The 21,594-nt window shown below is 41.6% G+C and overlaps 1 long non-coding RNA gene across 1 annotated transcript; it reads left to right on the top strand.

Moving 5' to 3' along the window:
- The first annotated feature begins 2,201 nt into the window (after positions 1 to 2,201).
- LOC143850931 (uncharacterized) lies at positions 2,202 to 21,278 on the top strand. Its single transcript, XR_013236114.1, has 2 exons — positions 2,202 to 3,164; positions 20,844 to 21,278. It is a non-coding gene; the product is annotated as an uncharacterized LOC143850931 (long non-coding RNA).
- Positions 21,279 to 21,594: the final 316 nt, after the last annotated feature.

The raw sequence follows: 21,594 nt of genomic DNA, 5'->3' as shown, positions 1-21,594 counted from the left end.
GCGGTTCCCATCTCCACCGTTGCTTCGGAGTCCGCATTTAGCACGGGAGGACGTGTTCTTGATGCGTTTAGGAGCTCTTTGACTCCGAAGATTGTTCAAGCCTTGTATGTACTCAAGATTGGCTTCGATCCTCATCAATGCCGATTAATGTCGAAGAAGCATTAGAGGAACTTGAAACTGTTGAAAATGGTAAGCTTTGTATATTTTTTATTGTTAAATTTTTAAGTGTGTTGTTGTTTCTATATTTTCTCACTTGGAACTTGATAATTTTCATATTTGTATTGTTATTTGCAGAATTTTCAACTGCAACTATTGGAGAATTTCCTTCAAATATAGATCTTTGAAGGGTGAAAGAATGAGGTTTCAAGTTTGTGGAGTTCCCTTTTGAAAGGTTTCATCTTCTTTGTAAAACTCTATGCTAGTTGTTAATTAGTTAGTTCTTAATTAGTTGGTTTCTTCATTTATGGTTCTATCAATGAGAGAATATAACAACCTGTCAACCATGTTACCATATGATTATTCATTATCTGCATTTCTATTTCAGGATGGTTCGAAGCAAAATGATAGAATCCAGATTTGTATAGTCGTCGAAGGAGTGTTCCACAAAAGGATAGAATCCAAAATTGCAAATCTGGGCTTCTTAATTTCTTATGTTCTGTTATGTTTCTCAACGACTCAACTGCTCAACATGTTCTGTTTGTTTTTGCACACACACACACACAAATATATGGATCACATACTAATTGTGGTATGAACTATGCAGAGCACATGTTTCATTTTGATTTCAGATGCTCAACCTCTTTTAATGGTGATTGGTTTGTAACTTTTGTATGTAGAAACCCCACAAGCCTAGCCACAACCCCATTACACTATTATTCAGTTCTGTTGAAATTTTGAGAATGTGATGTGAATGATCAGATTTCAGAAGTTCAGAAATCAGAACCATGTTTGCTAAAAATATGATGGGACTGATTAGAACCCGTGTTTGATGTTTGATGTTTCATTTTCTGATTTTTCATTTTGTTTCTGTTGAAAATATGATGCAAATGATCAGAACCCATTAGTGATTCTCAGCTTAAATTGAAGGGATATTTCTGTTGATTTTTCTACATTTATATGGGAGCTGTCAGTTGTTCTAATGCATAAATGGTTGCCAGGTGGGATATGGGAGCTATCAGTTCTAATTCATATGGGATTTATATGGGAGCTGTCTTTCTGTTCTTCATGAATCATGATGTTTTAAAAAATATGTACATTTGCGTTTCTAAATGATGGCATTTGCAATTTTGTTCTTTGTAGTATGTACAAAAACTCCATGAAATTAACAGGATACTGGTACCAACTTCTACTGCTACTACAGCTTGAATTCTAATTTATGGATGGATTTAATGTGTATTCTTATTGGACTTGAATTTTATTTTACTAGCTGTGGAGTTTAGTTTACCAATTTGTTAAAACTTTAAACTTAAAACTTAAAACACAACCAATAAAAGGGGGACAAAACTCTTTATCATTTATCATTGTTACCAATTTATCATTCCCATTTTGAGAATTTATTTAGAGTCCAAAACTCTTTATTAGACTCAAAATTGCATTTAATTTTAAGTCCAATAATCAGGTTTGGACGCAAAAATACATTGCTCGATTTTGGTTAAATAGGTTAATTCGGTTTTTAGCTTCACAAATTGGAGCATATCGGTTAAATCAGTTAAATCGGTTTGGTTTTAACCAGATGGCTACGCAATTCTCACTATTCGGTTACAATCGAACTAACCGAACAACCGAAATTCTATTTCGGTTTCGGTTCGGTTAGTACATAATTCGGTTGCGGTTTTGGTTAGCAATTTTAACTAACCGAAATATTTCGGTTCAGTTAATTTTGATTTAATCGGTTCGGTTATAACTGATTGAACAACCCTAAATTAAACAACCAAGTTATTCACCCCTTTGCTTACCCAAACCACCCCTTTTGCCAAAAAAAATAGCTATGAATACACCTTGAGAGAGGTTGTCCATGGAAAGGAAGAGAGCGTGAATAATCCCATTTTGTTTTGCGGTCACTTCTACATCAGACCCCTCTCATAGAATTAAAAAAACAATCACAAATACACTTAAAATGGGGCTGTCCAAGTAAGCAAGGGGGAGCAAAAAATCTAATTTTGCTATATAAGAGGCCATCGGATTAGGACAGAAGGGGGGGTCTTCATTTCTTATTTTTTGCAACAGAGGGCGTCTTTTCTTCTTCGTTGAGTAAAAGAGGGCTTTCGGGGATCTTGATTTTCATAGCAGAGAGGTGGGGGGATAGAGAAAAACAGAGGGAGCGGCAGCTCCACCCATCGCCACCATTAAGTCCGTTACGATCCATTCTGCCACCATCAACAGCCATCTCCATCATCGCCTCTTCAATCCACCATCTTCAAATCCTCACCATCCTCACCATCATTTTTTCTAGCTAAATCCCTCATCTCAGATCCAACCAAAACCCCTTCTCCGTCAATCTTGCTGGAGTTCCGACCTACTCCGAACGACCCTATCATCGTCACTTCATCTTTTCTCAATCACCTCCATCCTCAACCACCAAGCAGCTATGGATTCTTCTCCAAACCTGTTTCTATCAGCCACTGTTGCTTGATCCCATCCCTATCTCAATTTCTACAGACCCTATTTCTACTTTGATCATCCCTTCCGATCACATCTCCACTGGTCCGAACCTCTTTCACCAATATCGCCACCCCCGATCTTGTTCTCCACCAAACCCAATCCGAGCATCACAACCTCCATTTCCTCCATTGATTCCAGCAAGATTTGCCGGAACCTAACCTCACTCTCAAACCCAATTTTTACCTTCCTAATACCATATACCACCAGACCCTATTTTCTTCAATCTTAAAACCCATCTCAAAATCCATTTCTACTTCTACAGATCTCTCTCCCCATTTGGATCCCATATCCGATTTCTGCTATCATTACAAATCCCAAGCTCTAGATCCGGTATTCTCTACCTCATTCTAATCGTCATCTCCGATTGACGGAGAATCATCTCCGGCGACCCCGCAAACTCGAGCCACCATTCCTTTCGCTGTAAGTATCATCTCCTTGGTGGTTGATTCAATAAAGAAGAAAAACTCGAAGAAAAGGGGTTCGGATAGACACATCAAATATAGGTAACATCCATGTCCTTTTTCTTGATCAAAGTTGGAATGATTGTTTATATTTCAGTCTTTTCTTTGATCAAATGGCGTCTAGTTCCTGGATGTGACCCTAACTAGATTTTCTTCAACCTCAATCATGATTTTGGTTTTGTTATTTGGTAATTACAGATTAAGTTGGTAATGATCTGTGCGTCCACAATCCAATTTATATCTCAATGATTTATACTCCCAAGTCAATTTTATAATGTTCTGTATTTTCAAATCAATTGTGATCTTATGGTAGTTTAATTGAGAATTGATTGAGTGATAGTCTGGTTTTACAAATCAATTTTAGTTCTAGTGATCTATGCCTTCAAATTGATTCAGTAATACTCTATGTTTACAAACCCATCTTAGCCTTATGCTCTACAATTACAAGTTGATCTGCGAATGTTCTGTGCTCACAAAGTTGATTATATGTGTTAATGCCTTGAGATTTCAACTGAATATTTGTTCTTATCCTCTATTATTTATGAGTAGCTTGGGTTTGGTTCATATTATTCCTTTGACTGATTTGAATGTTAGGGTGGTTCACATTGGTCGATTCGTGTCCTAACATGGTAATTCAAGGTTTTCATTGAACAGGCACATTAAGCTCGAGTCATTATGTTGGTTTAAATGGTTGTCTTGAGATTTTTGTTAAGGAATTATAGCACCCTTCAGATATCACATGAAAGAATCCAAATAGTTTAACATGTCATTGCAAAATGTATTTGCTGGAATGTTATTGCCTAGAGTGGTGTTAACAAGTTACAATCACTATTACCCTGCCATGATGATGGTGTAGTCTTATTGTTTTCTTGTTGATACCCACCATGTTTACTGATTGATGTGTTATCAATTGTGTTATGTTGTTTATAAGATTAATGCAAATGGGTGTGTGACATGGTAAGTAAGAGTTCACTTAAATGTTGTACCAGATAAGGTTAATGAGGATAAGGGCATTGTCCCTCACTAGTTGACAATAATTTCCTCTAGATTAAATCATTCGCAATCTGTTTACATCATTTCATTCAAAAGCTTCTCTCTCATGATTATGATATTGGTTCCATAGTCTTCATACGGTGACACTCCTCAGTTTTGGGTTTCCGGGATTCAATCTTCATATATTTAAGTTCTAATTCTTAAAGTATACCCCCTCATGTCCTTGCCTTTGTTATAAAGTGGTCAGACACAATTTCATCGTTCTATGTTTATAACTAGTCCACTCATCTTTTAGGTATAATTAGAACTTAGATGTTCCAGTCCCTTTTCTCTTCTCTCTCAAATTCATCTTTGACGTTGAAACTTTGACTTGCTTAGTGAAAACCTATCATTTTAGAGAGTATTCCTTAAGACTCGGCTATGACGGAATGTTTCTTTGGCTAACTCCTTTCCTCTTTTTTTGAATGGTAGCAGTTATATTAAAAGAAGACTGAGGGAGTCCCCCTTACAACACAGAGAATTAAGACAAAACTAAAGCAATACAATTAGGGCGGGAGAAAATCATAGAGTTCTAAAGCCTGCAGCGATACTCCAACTTTTGCTAAATTATCTGCTACGTCATTAGCAGAGCGCCTCACATGGTTAAAAGTTACCGGCCGCCCCTGTAAGATATCTGTAATCTCGTCAAAGAATTTAAGAAAGCGCCACGGGGGAGTCCGAGGTCCCCTGAGCCATCTTATAACATTCAGCGAGTCACCCTCCACAACACAACTGTCTGATCTTTCCCTAACCAAGCTGACTATGCCTTGATGCGCTGCCCTTACCTCAGCCTCATTCGAATCCGCTATGCCGAGTGGCCCAGAATAAGCCTTTAGGACGACACCGTTGCTATCTCGTAATACTCCACCAATCCCTGCAGGGCCTGGGTTGCCCAAGCTTGAACCATCAAAATTTAATTTAAAGTGCCCTTCCCCTTCTTGAGGAGGGCTCCAATGCTGAAAGGGTACCTGCTGAACTTCCTTGCTATGGCACACTACCGTCCACCCTTCCCAGAGATCAAATGCCGAGACGAAACGGAATACCGGCAAGGCTCTAGCCCAGGAGATAGTAAGCGAAATTACCTTAATAAATAAAAAGAACGGAGATTTAGCTTTCCCATCAAAGATCCGAGAGTTCCTTTCTGTCCATATTACCCATAAAACCGCCATTAAGGATAGCCACCACAACCTCTTTCCCTTGCTTCCCCAAGGTATACATCCCCAGCCGGCAAACAAATCTTGCAAACATGAAGGGAACACCCATATGATGCCAAATCGACCTAGCAGCCTCCCCCAAATCTCCCTTACTACTCGACAGTGTATGAAAATGTGATCAACCGACTCCCCTGATGCAAGGCATAAAGTACAGTGATCGACAATCAGCATGTGCCTTTGACGCAGGAAGTCCACTGTTTGTATTCGATTTCTTAACGCCGCCCACCCGAAGAAGCAGACTCTAGGGGGCGCCTTTGTTTTCCACACCTTTGCTATCAGATGATTAATCTCAAAAGGCACCAACCTATTATAAAAAGACTTTACCGAGAAACTGCCTGAAGACGTTGCGGCCCACAACCTTTTGTCTTTCCCAGAGACTCTAACATAATTCTGCTCCAGAATCTGAAATAAGTTCGTCACTGATGGTAATTCGCGGTCAAAGAAATTTCGACGGAAAGGAGGCTGCCATATAACTTTTCCTCCAACGTAATCAAAACAATCTTTCACGTAGAGATACTTATTCGCTGCCACTAGATAAAGATCCGGGAATAGGGCTTGGAGCGGTACAGCCGAACACCACCGCATGGGCCAGAACGATATCCGCTCGCCGGAGTACACACGATACGTTATTTCACGATCAAATAGCGGTAAGAGGCTGAGAATATCCCGCCAAATCGTCACCCCCGGTTTGTTGAATATATTCAAGGAAGTCCATTCACCTGGAGCAACACCATATTTACCTGATATTACTCTAGCCCATAGTCTTGACTTCTCTTCACCAAACCTCCATAACCATTTACCCATCAATGCTTGATTGACCTGCTTGATCCTCCGAATACCTAGGCCTCCCCCTTGAAGGGGCATACATACTGATTCCCAACTCACTAGCGCCAGGACCCGCTTCGACGCTAAACCCCCCCACAAAAATCGTCGTTGAATCTGTTCAATGCGCTTGACCACAGACACCGGGCATTTGAATAATGATAGCTGATAAATGGGTATATTGGCCAAAGCAGCTTTGATCAAGGTTAACCTGCCACCTTTAGATAATAAGTTCCTCTTCCATGTATCCAGCCTTCGCTCAATTCGATCCACAATGTGATCCCATGCACTTTTTCGAGGTCGACCTATTCCCAGAGGCAATCCCAGGTAAGAAGCAGGCAAACTCTGCAAGGAACAACCCATAATCGTCGCTAGATCGGAAGCATCTTCGGCGGACATATTCAAAGCGTAAAGACGAGATTTTGAGAAGTTAGAACGAAGACCTGTCACTAACTCGTAGCACCGAAGAATAGCCTTAAGATTTAGAATCTTTAAGGCCTGGGAAGAACTAAAGAGTAAAGTATCGTCCGCGAATTGCAAATGCGAGACCTGAAACCCAGACTCACTACAATCTACCCCGGAAATCAACCCCTCCATTCGACCTTTCTTCAACATCACGCTAAGGGCTTCCGCTATAATGACAAATAGAAAGGGAGAGAGAGGATCCCCCTGTCTTAATCCTCGAGACGATTGGAAGAAACCGTGTGCAGAGCCATTAATCAGAACTGAAAAGTGAGCTGAAGATAAACAACTACGGATCCACCCACACCATGTTCTCCCGAAACCCATTCTTTGAAAGAGGTAGTCCAGACACTGCCAGTCCACCCTGTCATACGCTTTTTCCATGTCTAGCTTACAGATAATACCTTGCTTCCCTGACTTTGCCATGATATCCACCATTTCATTGGCTACCATCGAGCAGTCTAAAATTTGTCGTTGGGCAACAAAAGCACATTGATTCTCTGAGATGATAAGGGGGAGAACCCTCTTGAGCCGATCCGCCAACACTTTAGACAAGAGCTTATATAAACACCCTACCAAACTGATAGGCCTAAACTCGAAAATCTTCACTGCTCCCTTAACTTTGGGGATGAGAGCAAGAAAGGTGGCACCTGTCCCCCGATCCAGCTTCAACCCAGCATGGAACGCTTGAAAGAAGGCCATGACGTCTCCCTTTACGTACTCCCAACAATCCTGAAAAAAAGCAAGACAGAAACCGTCTGGCCCCGGCGCTTTATCACGATGCAAGGAGAACACCCCTTTCTCCACCTCTTCAGCCAAAAAAGGGCCTTCAAGCCCCGAGCGACTTAAAGCGTCAAGCGAGGTAAAGCTCACCGCATCCAATGTAGGTTGTAAAATATCTTCTGCTGAATATAACTGCCGGTAGTAATCTAAAATTTCCTTAGTAATCACCTCTTTACAATCCGAAAGTGTACCCTGCACTTCTAAAACCTCAATCCTATTATTCCGCCTCCGTGCACTGGCTATGTTGTGAAAGTAAGCAGTATTTTTATCTCCTTGCTTGAGCCAACTAACTCGGGACTTCTGTCTCCATAAAATTTCTTCCTGGAGGAGGCATCCTTTATGTTCCTCCTTAAGTTTTCCCAACTCATGCAACTCATCCTCTGTAGCTGACCGCGCTTCATCGGCCAATGATAAGACCCGCATCCGATTTTGTAGCCAAGATTGTCGCTCGCGGAGAGCCTCTTTTCTGAGAGAGTCCCACTCTATGAGTCTTTTTTTCACATAACGAAGTTTAGCCCCTATGACCCAATCGGCTGTCCCTTCCACTTTATGTGATTCCCACCATCCGCCCATCCGCTCGATCATGTGAGGAATTTCTAACCATCCTAACTGAAATCGAAAAGGTGATGGACCCCATGAATCCAGTCGTGGATCCAGAACTATCGGGCAATGATCAGACACTGAATGTACAATCGCCTTTTGACACACTGACGGGAACAAGGAAAGCCATCCGTTGCAGAACAAGAATCGATCTAAACGGCTCTTCTGGGAGTTTCTGGACCAAGAGAATTTAGCCCCCATTAGTGGAATATCGAGGAGTTCTGATTCAGCAATGAAATCGGAAAACTCTAACATATGTTGGGAAATTCTGCGACAGCCTTGTCTTTCTTCTACCCGTCTGATTTCATTAAAGTCGCCCCCTAAACACCACGGATGTCCCCATTTACCCCTGATCGATAGAAGTTCTGACCACAACTGTTGCTTTGCTGATCGGAGTGTTGGACCATAGATGCCTGAAAAGGTAAGAACTTTTTGTGTGCTCATCTGACCAAGAACTATTGACACTGAGAACTGGCCTACCCAGGAATCCTGAATCACCCATTTGGATTGATCCCACATCACTAGGATGCCTCCAGCTGCCCCTACAGCGGCCAAAGAGAGCCACTCCCAATTGGAGTTACCGCCTATACTTCGGATCAAAGCACTATTTGCCACCCCCATTTTTGTTTCTTGAATACAAACTATATCCGGCTTATGACGTTTCACTAAGTCTTTAACCTGTGCCTTCTTCTCCAGATACCCCAACCCGTTAACATTCCAAGAAAGAATCAGCATGGGCGAACAGAAGACCTATGAGCACTTACCCGCGGACTCATCCGACTGGGACCTCTCCCATGTCGAACTCCTTTTTTAAAGACAGGAGATTTATCATAGTTGACATCTGATTTCAACTTTGATAGCTCTCTCAACATCTTCCTAACCCCTTCGACGCTGGAAGGATCAGAAAAGGTTCTGTGATCCATTTCACGACGCTCCGCCACTCTGAACAGAGAGCGCAATTGGTCTTCGGGCCCAGAGTATGATAAGCCCAGAACTCTGCTCGTTGAAATTATATGATTCACAAAAATTTCCAAAATTTCTGTTTGAGGATCTACCCATGATAGAGGAGTGATATTCTCCTCCACACTCAAAACTAAAGCTAATTTGTCACTTACGAGTTCCTCTTTTGAATCCGGAACTCTGCCACCAGTAAAGCCTTCCACCGAAAACTCCCAACTCCCAGATGTATAAGGATCGGACATCGGATAGTCGTGACAGTCATCTATTAAACCTTGGTTGGGGGAATCACCCCGCTTTTGGCTGCAGCAAATGTCTTTGCCCGTTACCACACCCCGGTGGGTCTCCTCATAGATTGAAAGCACAGAAGATGAATTAACGATAGCTGGGCAAGCTACATCGACCGGGTCCACCACTTCCCTCCGTAGCACAAAGTCACCTTCCTGTATTTCGTCAGCCAGATGAGGCACAGAGGAAACACCTACGGAAGCCTCCGCCATATTGCCCAAGAAACGAGATTTTTCTCCTTCGTGAATTTCTTCTATGAAAGGATCAAAGGAGGATACACCAGCGAAAGCCTCCGCTAAGTTTACCATAAGTCTAGGGTTTTTTTTTTTTTTTTTCCAGTCACCGAGACAAAGAGAATGGGATTGCGAAATGACTGAGAGATCCCTCAGGCCCGAAACTTGTAGAGAAGGTGACAATGGGCTATGAACTGATGCAGAAAAGCCCACTAGCTGGGCCTTAACCGAAGGATATGTTTTGAAGGGCGAGAGCTCAAAGTTAACTACATCAGACAGGCCCACCACCTTTGACTGAAAAGGAGGGTCCCATTGCTGCTGACGCCCTTGATCCAACGGGTAGGGCGAGTCCATTTGAATGAAGGGAGAGATAACAACCTGGGAAGTTGAACCGGGAAAGCTGTTTTTCTGCCGCCTACATGCAGACTCTCCATCCGCCACGTATTGCTGACAGAGAAGACTAGCCGCATTCTGTCTTGGTCCCTTCCCCTTTGCAAGCCTGCTTACGCTAACCCTCTCACCTAATTCCACATCATCAGAAGGAGAACTAAAGGACGAAGCGTGCTTTAGACACTTTACACCTTGGGGACTAACCTGCGCCCTCTTCTTCTCCGACCGATTCTTACCGGAAAAATCAAAATTTTCCAGCCAGTTTCGAGAAACTTCAGCTGCCGAGACACCTCGTTGTATCGTAGTTGTAGGATTTCTTGAGGCCACCACCCAATGCACCAACTCATCAATGTAAACTGGTAAACGCACGGAATCTGGGGAAGCTGAAGAAGTCATTAAGAAAATGGAAGCTTTCTCATACCCTCTACCTTCATCACAGGAATCTGCTGTTGCTATCACTCTGCCGATACGACACCCTATTTTCCGGAAAATTTCCACCACCCAGGCTTGAGGAGGGAGTCCATCAATCGACCACCAGGAGTACGTAAAGTTCCCTGGGAATTTATCCTTCCATGCACATATCTCTGTGAAAGGAGTATCTGAAGCATTCATCCATCGACGGCGACAATCTACCACGCATGCTTCCGAAGAGGAGGTTATAGCCACCTCCCCAGGAGCTACCTGAAATATCTCAAACTCGGCTGAAGTGCCCGAAACACCTTGTAACCACATTTTGAGCTGGAAGTGGTCCTGCATAGATTTTGTGGCAAGGTTACCCCAAAAAGTGCTGTGTAAATCAAATCTAGAGTCCAACTCAATGGATGCAGCCCATATCTCCTCCGGGCACTCAGATATAGCTACCAACTCCTTTGAGCCGGTTGCAAGAGCAACCGACTCACACTGAGGCCCAGCAGCCTCGCTAAAGTACCTCTGAGGGCCCCCCGTCACCCTCTGCTCCTGACGATTCGGTGTAAGCTTCGATTGTACAGAGCTGGGAACCCTGGACACAAAGGGACGCTTTCCACCACCTGGGATATTTATGTCGAATCCAGACCAGACTTTCCTACATCTGTAGCATTCCGGGCGACGGCGGAAGTTGACAAATCTGCATTTGGAGCAACGCCAATCCCCCAAATTACTAGCTTTCCTCTTATCAAGTACTCGTTGGAGCCGCTCGTCACGGCGGCTCTTTTTCAGATGCCACCTGCCATCTGAGGATCGCTTGTCGACGGGATTCCGACTACCAATATCAGGACAGAAGTGAACCCGATTCCACTCCGATCCACTAGAGCGCATATACTTCGTGAATTCCTCCATACTACCCTCCAAGGAATCCCAACTACAACCACTTCTTGGCTAACTCCTTTCCTCTGCTATGTTTCTTCCTATCTTAGGGCTTTCACAGGGTTATAGGTTTCTCTCTTCTCTTCCGTTTCAGGCCCTCTCTTCACACGTTCCCTGGGATCCTCTTCGAGCTTCTGGATTCGATTGATTTTGGGAACACCTTGTCGGGTTCAGGCTTTGACGAACAACGACCTCCTGAGCAAGAACCTCCTTTTCAATCAAAAGGGATAAACAAAAAACAAATAAAAATTTCAAAAAAAAACTTAAAAAACACTAAAAACGTTTTAGAAAATACTGTTTTCGAACTATGCTGACTTGATCCCTTTCCACAGGGTACGTAGGCAGTTTGGGTCCTCCTAAGTCCAGTCAAACATTTTTTTCAATAGTCTTTTCCAAACCTTTTAAATAAAACCTTTTCAATCCTTTCAAAATAAAAACTTAAAAAAATAATAATACAAAAACTAAAAATGGGCAAGGATGGTGATTGCCAGGTCACTCCGAGCCATCTTTTCATTCCATTCCCGATTTTGATTTTGGTTTTCCAGTTTTCATCGGTTTTCTGATGTTTTATCTGGTTTTGGGACAGGCGATAACGCAGCGTGGCCCCTTCACAGGGATTGTCCTCGCTGAGCCCAACGATAGGCTATGACGACCGTGAGACTGAAATTTCTCTGATCTTTAGCAGATCAGGATCACTGGGCTTTATTCCTTTAGAGTCAGTCCCTGAGGTTGGACGAAGGCTTCTTTGAATTCTTCTAACAATTTGGTTAATTCTGCATGCTCTTCAGGGGATAACGTTGTGCCAATCTTAATCTCCTGAAGCAAGGATTCACTGCCAATGTTAATAGTTTCAAACTCATCTTCTAAAGGTTTTGCCCGACGCTCCTCCTCTCGCTTGGGTAATTCCTTAACCTTGAGGGGAGTTTCGTTTGCATCCTCGTTTTGAGGAGGGTTGTTCATTATATTTTAAAGCATTTACTTTAGAACAATCGAGAGACAAAATGTGAGTACAGAGAAAGTACTTTTATTGATCTGCAAAATATATCAAAAGAAGAACTGACTGACTCGCCCTTGTCTGGCTCTTTTACATTTGATGCTTTTTTTAAAGATGAGTTAGAATCGAAAAAGGAGTATGACTCAGAAGACAGGAAGTTCGTATCTGGAGGAGTAAGGAATGGGATAAAAGTATCCGACCAGTTGGAGGATTGTGCCTTGCCAACATCAGTAATCATACTTTGTGAGGAAAAACGCAAATGCTCATGCTTTCCTGCTTCCAGCCATGACCTTTAGAAGGTCATATCTGCCCCTGATGGGATGATGAAGTCACCCTTATCGATAAGTTTTTGAATGGCGTGCTTCAAGGAGACACATTTCTCAGTTGGGTGGCCCTTTCCTTGATGATATTCACAGAATTCCCACTCATCGTAGTTTATCGACAGTGGATCTGGGGAGGGCTAGGTGTGCGAGGAGTGAGCTTATTGTTCTTGATAAGAACCCTCATGACTGTGATCAGGTGAGATGGTAATGCGGAGAATTCTTTGTGGGGCCGTTGTGACAGTTATCATCCAGTTTTCTTGCTTTTACTTCTGTCCCTGATTCAGGATTTTTGGAGCATGCACACTTTAAATGAGGGATCAGGTGGGAATTGTATTTAGAGTTTGGCTAAGACGAGAAGATAAATTGTTTCTTCTCGATAAGCTCTTGGATGGCATTTTTCAAAGCAAGACATTTATCGGTCAAGTGCCCTCTACTTGATGGTATTCACAGTACTCTCCGTTGTTCCAAGTTCTTGACAAAGGGTTAGGAGGCGAACGAGGTGTGAGCAAGAATAACTTCTTTTCCCGGAGAAGTACCATCATGACGGTAGAAGGATTGGTAGGCAAGGGAGAAAATTCCCTTGGAGGTTTTCTTATGAAGGTAAGCCCTCGGGGTGCATTGCTATGTTGCCAGATGACCGGTGTTTCAGAAGCTTCTGCGATTTCCTTTACCGTGTTAACTTCTTCGAGTGGAAGGGGTTTCTGAATAATAGCCTCTAGAAAAGATTGAGCATCATCAATCCATCTATGAACCATGTGGGCCTCTATTTTACTCTCAGAGTCTATGAAGCACTTTAGACTTGCGAAACAATGAATGGCCATGTCACGCAGGGGGAGGGGAGTGAGGTTCTGTTGCCTTATCCCAATCCTCTCTTGCAGAAAGCGATCTAATAGCAGCGTTACTGGCTATTGCAGATCCTGAATGTTCTGGGATAGGTCTGAAGGTTCTGCTATGATTGTGTGAAGAGTTGAAGGATAAGAAGATTCTTAAGTTTCTACCGTAGGAGTGGGAAATGGAGAGCTAGGTAGATCCAAGGTTTCCTCTAGATGAGATAGGCTTTTGACTTCTTGGGTACGATGATTCCAATTGTAAAAACTTTCTACCTGCAGATGGGAATATTCATACACTAGTTTTAGAACTTTTCCATGCAATGAAAGAAAAGTTATGCAAACAATCAGAAGATTACAAACAAAATTTTATTTTATTTATATGTCTGATGAACTTTTACAATTTGTACAACGAAACCTGTGCTAGCCTGACTTCTAACGACAATTTTACAAAACTTTTGCAACAGGGGAAAGCACAACTTGATATCTTTTGTACAGAAGCAGTCCATAGGCTGGTGGTTATGAGCCAAGCGGACGGTAGCAGGGTACCAGATGGCTTCTGAAGACTTTTCATCCAAAGGGATGTGCGAGAGGAGTGCTGAATAGTGGTCTGGATGCACCCGGTCATCCTCTGAGACATGTAGAAGGATGTATTCTCTAGACCAAGGATACAAACATATCTGGTTTTGGCCGTACTCATGGTAAACTTGTTAGAGCCAGGCATCCTCCAAGAGATGCCGTAGCTGGTATGAGTTCCTAACCAGTTGTACTACTTAGGTTCGGTATCAAAGCGAACTTGCGATTTCCATGAATCAAAGTTTGAGATGAAGGGGAGTGTCCAAGGACGAGGGATAACCATGCGAAACTTTAGACATAGCCACATGTAAAGCAGGGTTGGACATCCTCTGAAAGGGAGATGAGGGCACCGAGACGCTATCTAACCCCTTGAATGTTTCAGCAAGTATGGTGGGTATTGGGTTAGCATCTAATGACAATTAGTACACAACACTGGAAGGGTGAGAGAGGCTATAATAGATTCCCGACATAGAAGATACTTTGAGTAAACACAATGTATATAGGCTTCTTAACGATGTTGCTGGAATGCTATGTCTTCTAGGTCTCTACCTGGGATATAGGCATCAATGAGCCTATTTATGTAAAGACCGTTTGAGGGTCCCCCGGGTCTTGTTTTGGTATGTAAAGCAACCGAAGACATGTGAATTTGTTGATTCTAAACCCAAGTTCGGGACGGATGATGAGTCCATTTTTTAAAGTACTGCAAAAATGGTACAACATTTTTCAAGAGTGGGACACACTTCCTGAAAATCAAAGCAAAAGACGTGATACCGGGGATCCCAGTACTGAGTCGCTGCTTTGATAAGGTTCCAATCTATTGGGATGGACTCGTACAAGGAGAAAGGTTTGCTCATGTTAAGTGAGATGGCTGAACCGGGAATAGCTTCTTGACTAATCGTAACTTTGATCCTTTCGGACATCATATAAGCAGACATTGTCTGTTCTGTATAGGAGATAACAAGGAAATTTTTTGACAAACAAAAAGATAAGTACAATACTTATGCACATATTTTTATTTATTCACATTTCCTTTTTCTTTTACACAGGGGCCTTACAGGCTATTTACAAAGCAAAATCAGTGAAAGAAAAGAAAACAAGGTGTTCTCTATTTTCCGTGCGGGTTGATCAATATCCGAGAGTAGTGGTCCCCCGGACATCCCTTCCTAGCAAGGAATAGTAGTTGATTGCTACTTCATTTGCATGTGGGGTAGCCAGCGCATGAGTGGGAATGGTATTTCTCCTTTTCCAATTAGAAGCAACGGTCATGGCGAGTCATTGGAAAATTCTTGTGGAGGAAAGAAGTGATCGATTGGTTCGATGACCTCCTGTTTGGCTCCGTATTGATACGCTTTGGAATATAGAAAGAAGTAACTTTCAAACCAAGGAGCTGGATATAGGAAGATCCGGGTGTTGAAAGGATATTAGGACAACGTCCATGAAACTTCCAATAAATATTTTCAGCTTTCAAGCTAGACATCCATGAATACCAATCGGATACTGTCTCCGAATGTTTAAAATGGTGCCAATTACGATAATTGTAAATGGAAACATCTACCCGGGTACCTGGGATGGCGATGTAAAGTTTCAAACAAAGCCAAATATAGAGGTGTATAGGGAAGCCTGTGAACTGAGACGCATAATTTTCTCGAACTTTGTCTAATCCGTTCAAAGTTTCAGCTAGGACGATAGACACCGGATTGGCTCTATCAGGAACCTGATCCACTATACTAAGAATGCCGAATGACGCTTCTTCAGAGTTCTGCCTCGTGAGGTATCTGGCATATATGCAGAATAAGAGAGCTCTATGCCGGGCATCTTGATAAGGAAGATCATCCATATCTCAAACAGGAGAAAAGGCTTCGATTAGCTGGTTGACGAGAATACCATTTGAGGTCATGAAATGCAAAGGATCTTGTCTTGGGGCGCAGAAAAGTCGCTCGACTTTTTGTATATAACTTGGCCTGATGATAGGTCTGACAGACAATCCTTCCTCTGGTACCCTGAGTAAGGTACAAAATTCCTCATAGGTGGGACAAATTTCTTCTAATCCAAATCGAAAGACATGGTTGTCTTTATCCTAACATCGTGCGGCCGCTCTGAGGATATTCCAATCGACTTGAATGGAAGAGAGTAAAGGGAAGAACTGCTCGAATGGGCTGACGAACCACCGAACGAAGTCGAAACTTTCCATGTAGTAAAAGTTATAGATCCAATGATCTAGCTCTTCCTGGTCCATGATCTACTTATACGGAAGACAGAGAACAAAAACACGGTAAAACACATGGTAAAAACATTTGCTTTTGTATTTTTGTTTTTTTTTTTTGTAATTTTTACAAATTTTCTCAAATTTTGACAGAATTGGACAAGCGAGGGGTTGAGAGCAAAGTCTGCCCCTGCGATTTGAGAAATGGGAGGACCCCCCTGAAAGATTGAATTTGATCAGGATTTAGATAACCCTGATCTCGAGATGATAATTGGACAGAGGTCCGACACTTTGGCAGACAAAGGTTTAGCTGGGTATATCTTCTCGTGAGAGGATATATTCATTTGAACGGAGCTTTAACACGTTGGTTATAAAAAGGTAGACAAGATAGGTTTGTCTCCAAAAGTGAAGACAACTTGACCTGGATATGACTCCCAAATTATGAACAAGACACTGGTCGGAAAGGGGGTCTATCTTTCCGAAGGAAGATAGAGATAATTTGGGCAGAGCTCTGCCGCTGTTTGGACCATGACAATTGGTCGGGATGAGTCTAAGCTTTTGAAAAGACTTACTTGAATTTGAGCAGAGCTCGGGTACTGTGACCATAACAATGGTCATGACAGGGGTATCTTCGTACCAGAAGATGGGTTCATTTTGGCAGATCTCCGCCGCCGCTGACCATAAAAAAGGTATGGAATGAGTCCATCTTTTTAGAAAGGATTGACTTGGATTGAGTAGAGCTCGAGTACTGTGACCATAAAAATGGTCAGGACAAAATTATCTTCGTATCGGAGGATGAGGAAATTTGGGCGGAGCTCTGCTGCCATTGACCGCAAGAGGGGTCAAGGAAGGTCTATCTCTCTGTGGAGAAATGACTTTTGAAATTTTAGGCGGAGCTCGGGTACTGTGACCATAGCAGTGGTTAAGACAAGGTTATCTTCGTACCAGAAGATGGTTTGAGTTGGGCAGAGCTTCGACGTCACAGACCATGACAAATGGTTTTGAAATGGGTCTAACCTTTCGAAAGATGGATTTGAATTCGAGGGGAGGTCGGGTACTGTGAACATAACAATGATCAAGACAAATGTTTATCTTCGTACCAGAAGATGGGTTAGTTTGGGCAGGGCTCCGTCGTCGCTGACCAGGAAGGTTTATCTCTGTGTGGAGAGGTAACCTTTGAAAGGGGAAATGAGATGGTTTGAACAGGTCAAAAGACAGGTAGACTTATTCGAACAAGGCTTCATCGTCTTGACTATAACGATAGTCAGGATGGGTCGAAGTACAAAAAGCAAATAGAGCCTAACGTGGCTGAGACCAAGTCGGTCTGGTAGAGAGGATGATTGAGGGATTGTATTAATTTTTGGGAAGATGTGACCAGAATGAGGGGGTCTCTTGGTTAAGTGCATTAACCGTGAGACGGACATTCTTCCAGGGTACAATGGTTGCTTATCCAAGGAATTCTTGATGATATGGGTTTGCAATCATGACTTTGGACAAAATTATAGGTTAGACATAACCTCTAATTTTGGGTAATTTGAACTGCGACCGTGTGCGCATCGGACTAGGGTAATGACATCCCTAGCAAGAGTTGAGGCAACCCGGGAACACCTTTTTAGACCCGCTCAACATGCCCGCAGTGGGCTAGAGGTATAGTGTATCTCTATTAGGAAGACGCTCACATCTCTCGAGAGTAACTGGTAAGCTTACCTAACTCTAAGCTCAACATGTCCTTAGACAGGACATGGTAACATCTAAGTGCACAATATGCTGGGCTATGCAGGGGATGAAGACTTGAAGGTCCCTCTTGCCAATGTGCATAAGCAATTCCTTGTTCAGTGTACCCGAACGCAACGAAAAGTTAGTACAACATTGTTTTAACGTCACCACAAGGGCAACGTGCAAAGAGGTGGTGCTTTCACCGCAAATGGATACGAGACCAGCTGTACCTCGGGTGATGAAATCCCAAGTGGTACCGAATTCGTTCAAGGGGCTACTTACTGCCGGGTAAATAGGTATGCAAGTGGGCGATGAACTCCCATGGTGAATGCGTGAAAAATAAAATAAAAGGGGTAAGCCTAGGTGCCTCCAAGGGTGTTTTCGTGCAATTGGCGGTAATTTTGAACATTGGCTCTTAGCAATCCCTGCAAATGAAGTGTGGCAAGTGTATATGTACGGAAAAATAAGCCAACACTTGTTTTATTTTCGCTCGTCAGGTGCGTTTGCAACTTGCGAAGAATTCGCAACTTGCGAATACCCCTGAAGGCTACATCGGGTTACGGATAACCCTAAGAAAGGAGAAAAAAATCAAATTAATTGATTTTAAATTCTTGAAAAATGCCAATTTAGTTATAGAGCTATAACCTTTTCATTTTGATAATAGGCTCTGTTTGAGAGTATTTATCATGTTCAATTAGTTTATTCCCAGCAGAGTCGCCAGTCTGTGGGAGTCGGTTTTTTCTCGTGTTTGCGCAGGACGACAGGGGATCACCACAATCGGGTTTTTAAAGAAAGGGTGTTATTTGATCTGCGCTACTTACGAACTCAGGACCGTAGCCCTAACTTCGTAACTTAGAGAAACTCAGAGTCACCACATAGGTTAGGGCTTGGACCTGTGTCTATTCTTCTGTAACGACCCGATTCCGTCAAGTCGCTACGAGCAAAAGAACAATGCAAAAATCATAGAATTTTTTTTTCTTTTAAGATAATTAACAACCACGAGAAAAATCTTAATCCTAATTAAATAAGTCTACCATAACAAGAGGTTCTTTCAATACTCATACTTCAAATGAAAAGTAAAGTTTTAATCACTAAAGTTCAAACTAAAGAAAGTCCCGACAAAAGAAAAATAGAAAAATGACGCAAGACGTCATAACACAATAATCCATGAAGCGAACTCTCCGATCACACGATCCCTTAACCCATGGTTTCTTCGTTTGCAAACGCTTCGCCATCTAACGCCTCAACCCCTGTGGTGGAGAAAACAACGTTAGAGCAGGATCCTCCAAAGACCGAGCAGAGTAAGAGAGACAATATAAAAAGTGCATACAATATAATCCAAATCCTTAGCAATATCTAGAAACAATAATAACGACTGAAAATGAATTACACTATCCATGGCAATATAATAAAAATGAGTGGCAATGATTCAAGTTTATACTATGTATGCAACGATTATGTAAATTGAGACAACACATTCCCCAGGTACATCCGGCTTTCCCCAGTTTACTTTGCTGTCAGTTCTTTTTTGACTTTTTCCTTTTTGCCGGTGTCCTTGCCGCACGACTACCCACTACCCCTGTCCAAAGGTAGTGGTGTTATGGATTCGGATTTCGGTCTCGCATTTAATGTCGAGCCGTTTCGGGGATACTATCCCTTTGGATGGTTTGCCAACGAAAGGCTATACACGCTTCTCCCGTTGGCCTTTGGACCTTAGGTCTCAGGATGATACCACCACACCCTTAATTTTCCCTTCACTCTCCCCTATGTATGATATGCAATTAGGGATTTTAAAGTACATTACCTTTGTCTTCTTTCCTGCATTCTTTCGCATAAGGTTTAGAACAATTTATTTTTCATTTCATTTCATTCCAGGTAAGCAAGTATAATTAAGCTAAGCAGGTATCAATAAGACAAAATTTTATAAATAGAACTACATTTCATATGACAAGTTATATTGGAAACCATTACAAAGCAAGATCTAGCTGTCACTTGCCTTTTTAAACCTGGAGATGTGAGAGAGATTAAAATGGGTCCCTTTAAGTGGGAGAAGGAAGTAGTAGGCCTGAAAGCAAAGAATCATACGCTAAGTTTGTCATAAGCTTAAAATTTAGATTAAGGTGAATTAGACCTTACCATTACTTTAGAACCTTAAGTGTATATGCTAATAGGTGAATTTTATTTGTTCAAGAAGATTCTCTCATAAAATTTATTTGATCTTAGTACCAAGAACGTGGAATATATGGGAGCATCTTTTTGGAACCTGATGAAATAAAATAATGTGCGTGTACGAAGACATTTATGTGGAAATCTGTACGGAAGTCATTTAATCTTATCTTAATGAGTATAACTACTTGGTAAAAATCATTGGGGCACTCACAAAATTAGATGATACACTCAAAATAGGATTTATTTGGAAACTCTTTAGTCCACAGTACAATCTTCTTTCTTTGTTGAAATTTTTTTTTGGGTTTTACCTACTATTTTGATTTTGTAGATTAGAAGCAAGGCATGGAGATCAATTATTTAAAAAAATATTATATGCATCATTGATGAGATACTAACTGTACACAAAATTGTACTAAGAGGGCTAATAGCATAGAACTGATTTATTTAAAATTATAAAAGAAAAATCATTTTGTAGGATCTATTAGGAACTGATAAAACCGTGCATTACAACTTTTGGAAAATTAAAAGTTCCTTATATATGTTTCATTTGTGGCAATAAAATATAAAAATACTGGAACAGCCTCTGACGCATGTCTTTAGAAAAGACGAATAACTAAAAGGGGTGTCCCAAGGGTAAAACGAGTTGCATAATTATGTATAGATTACTTTGTTTATATATATATATATATATATATATATATATATTTTTTTTTTTTTTTTTTTTGTCTCTTGCTTCCTTTGTTTACAGCAGCCTTATTTTCTTTTAACATAGTTGTGGGTTTTTGCAGGTGTTGGAACGTGAGATTGGGCATGGAAGAGATCGTGGAAATGAAATGGGTTTTAAAGAATAACAAAGAGGGTTCCATTGCATACACGGTTGGGGATGCAAATTCCATGGCTTCCAAAAAGGTTTGATGAAGAAGTTGCCATGAAATTTGGGGGTAGTTATTGATCAAGGAATTTCAAGTAAACTTCAAAATAAGCATACCTCTCGGCTGTGGTGAATGGGGAAGACGAAGTAGCAAGATGGGTTTCCCGGCCAAGAACCGCCCGAGCCTCTCTCTTTCTTCCTCTCTCACTGTATTATTTCCCCCCCTTTTTTTTTGATCTTAACAATAAGGTAGTGTAGCTGATTTGGTGGGATTTTTTTTATATTCAAAGCAAGGATAGATGGTCCCACAAAAATATACGTACCATATAGAAATCTTGAGTTTTGGCCACTCTTCTCTCAATTTTAGAGACCGTGATTTCCCTCCCCAAAATTTCTAACTGTTTTTCCTTTTCAACCTTACTAACCTTCTTAACTTAGCCATCATATGACCCTAATCACTTACCCTAATTATGCATATTGAATGGCTTTTTGAATGTTAGATCAATTTAACAGCAAGACCTACTATAACAATGGATTTTAAATAGGATCTTTAAGTGAACCCACACTCCTTAAGGAAAGTGCACACGTTTTTCCCTCAAGAGGGAAAACGTGGGACTCTCCACTTGCTATTTATTCTTCACTTAAGTTGTTTTTCCATATAAAATAAA

This window comes from Tasmannia lanceolata, unplaced genomic scaffold (assembly GCF_043159265.1).
Source record: "Tasmannia lanceolata isolate RefF3 unplaced genomic scaffold, GAP_Taslan_0.1 ptg000018l, whole genome shotgun sequence".
NCBI classification, from domain to species: domain Eukaryota; kingdom Viridiplantae; phylum Streptophyta; class Magnoliopsida; order Canellales; family Winteraceae; genus Tasmannia; species Tasmannia lanceolata.
Note: the sequence above shows the minus strand (reverse complement) of the source record. Positions and strands in the feature narration are given on the sequence as shown.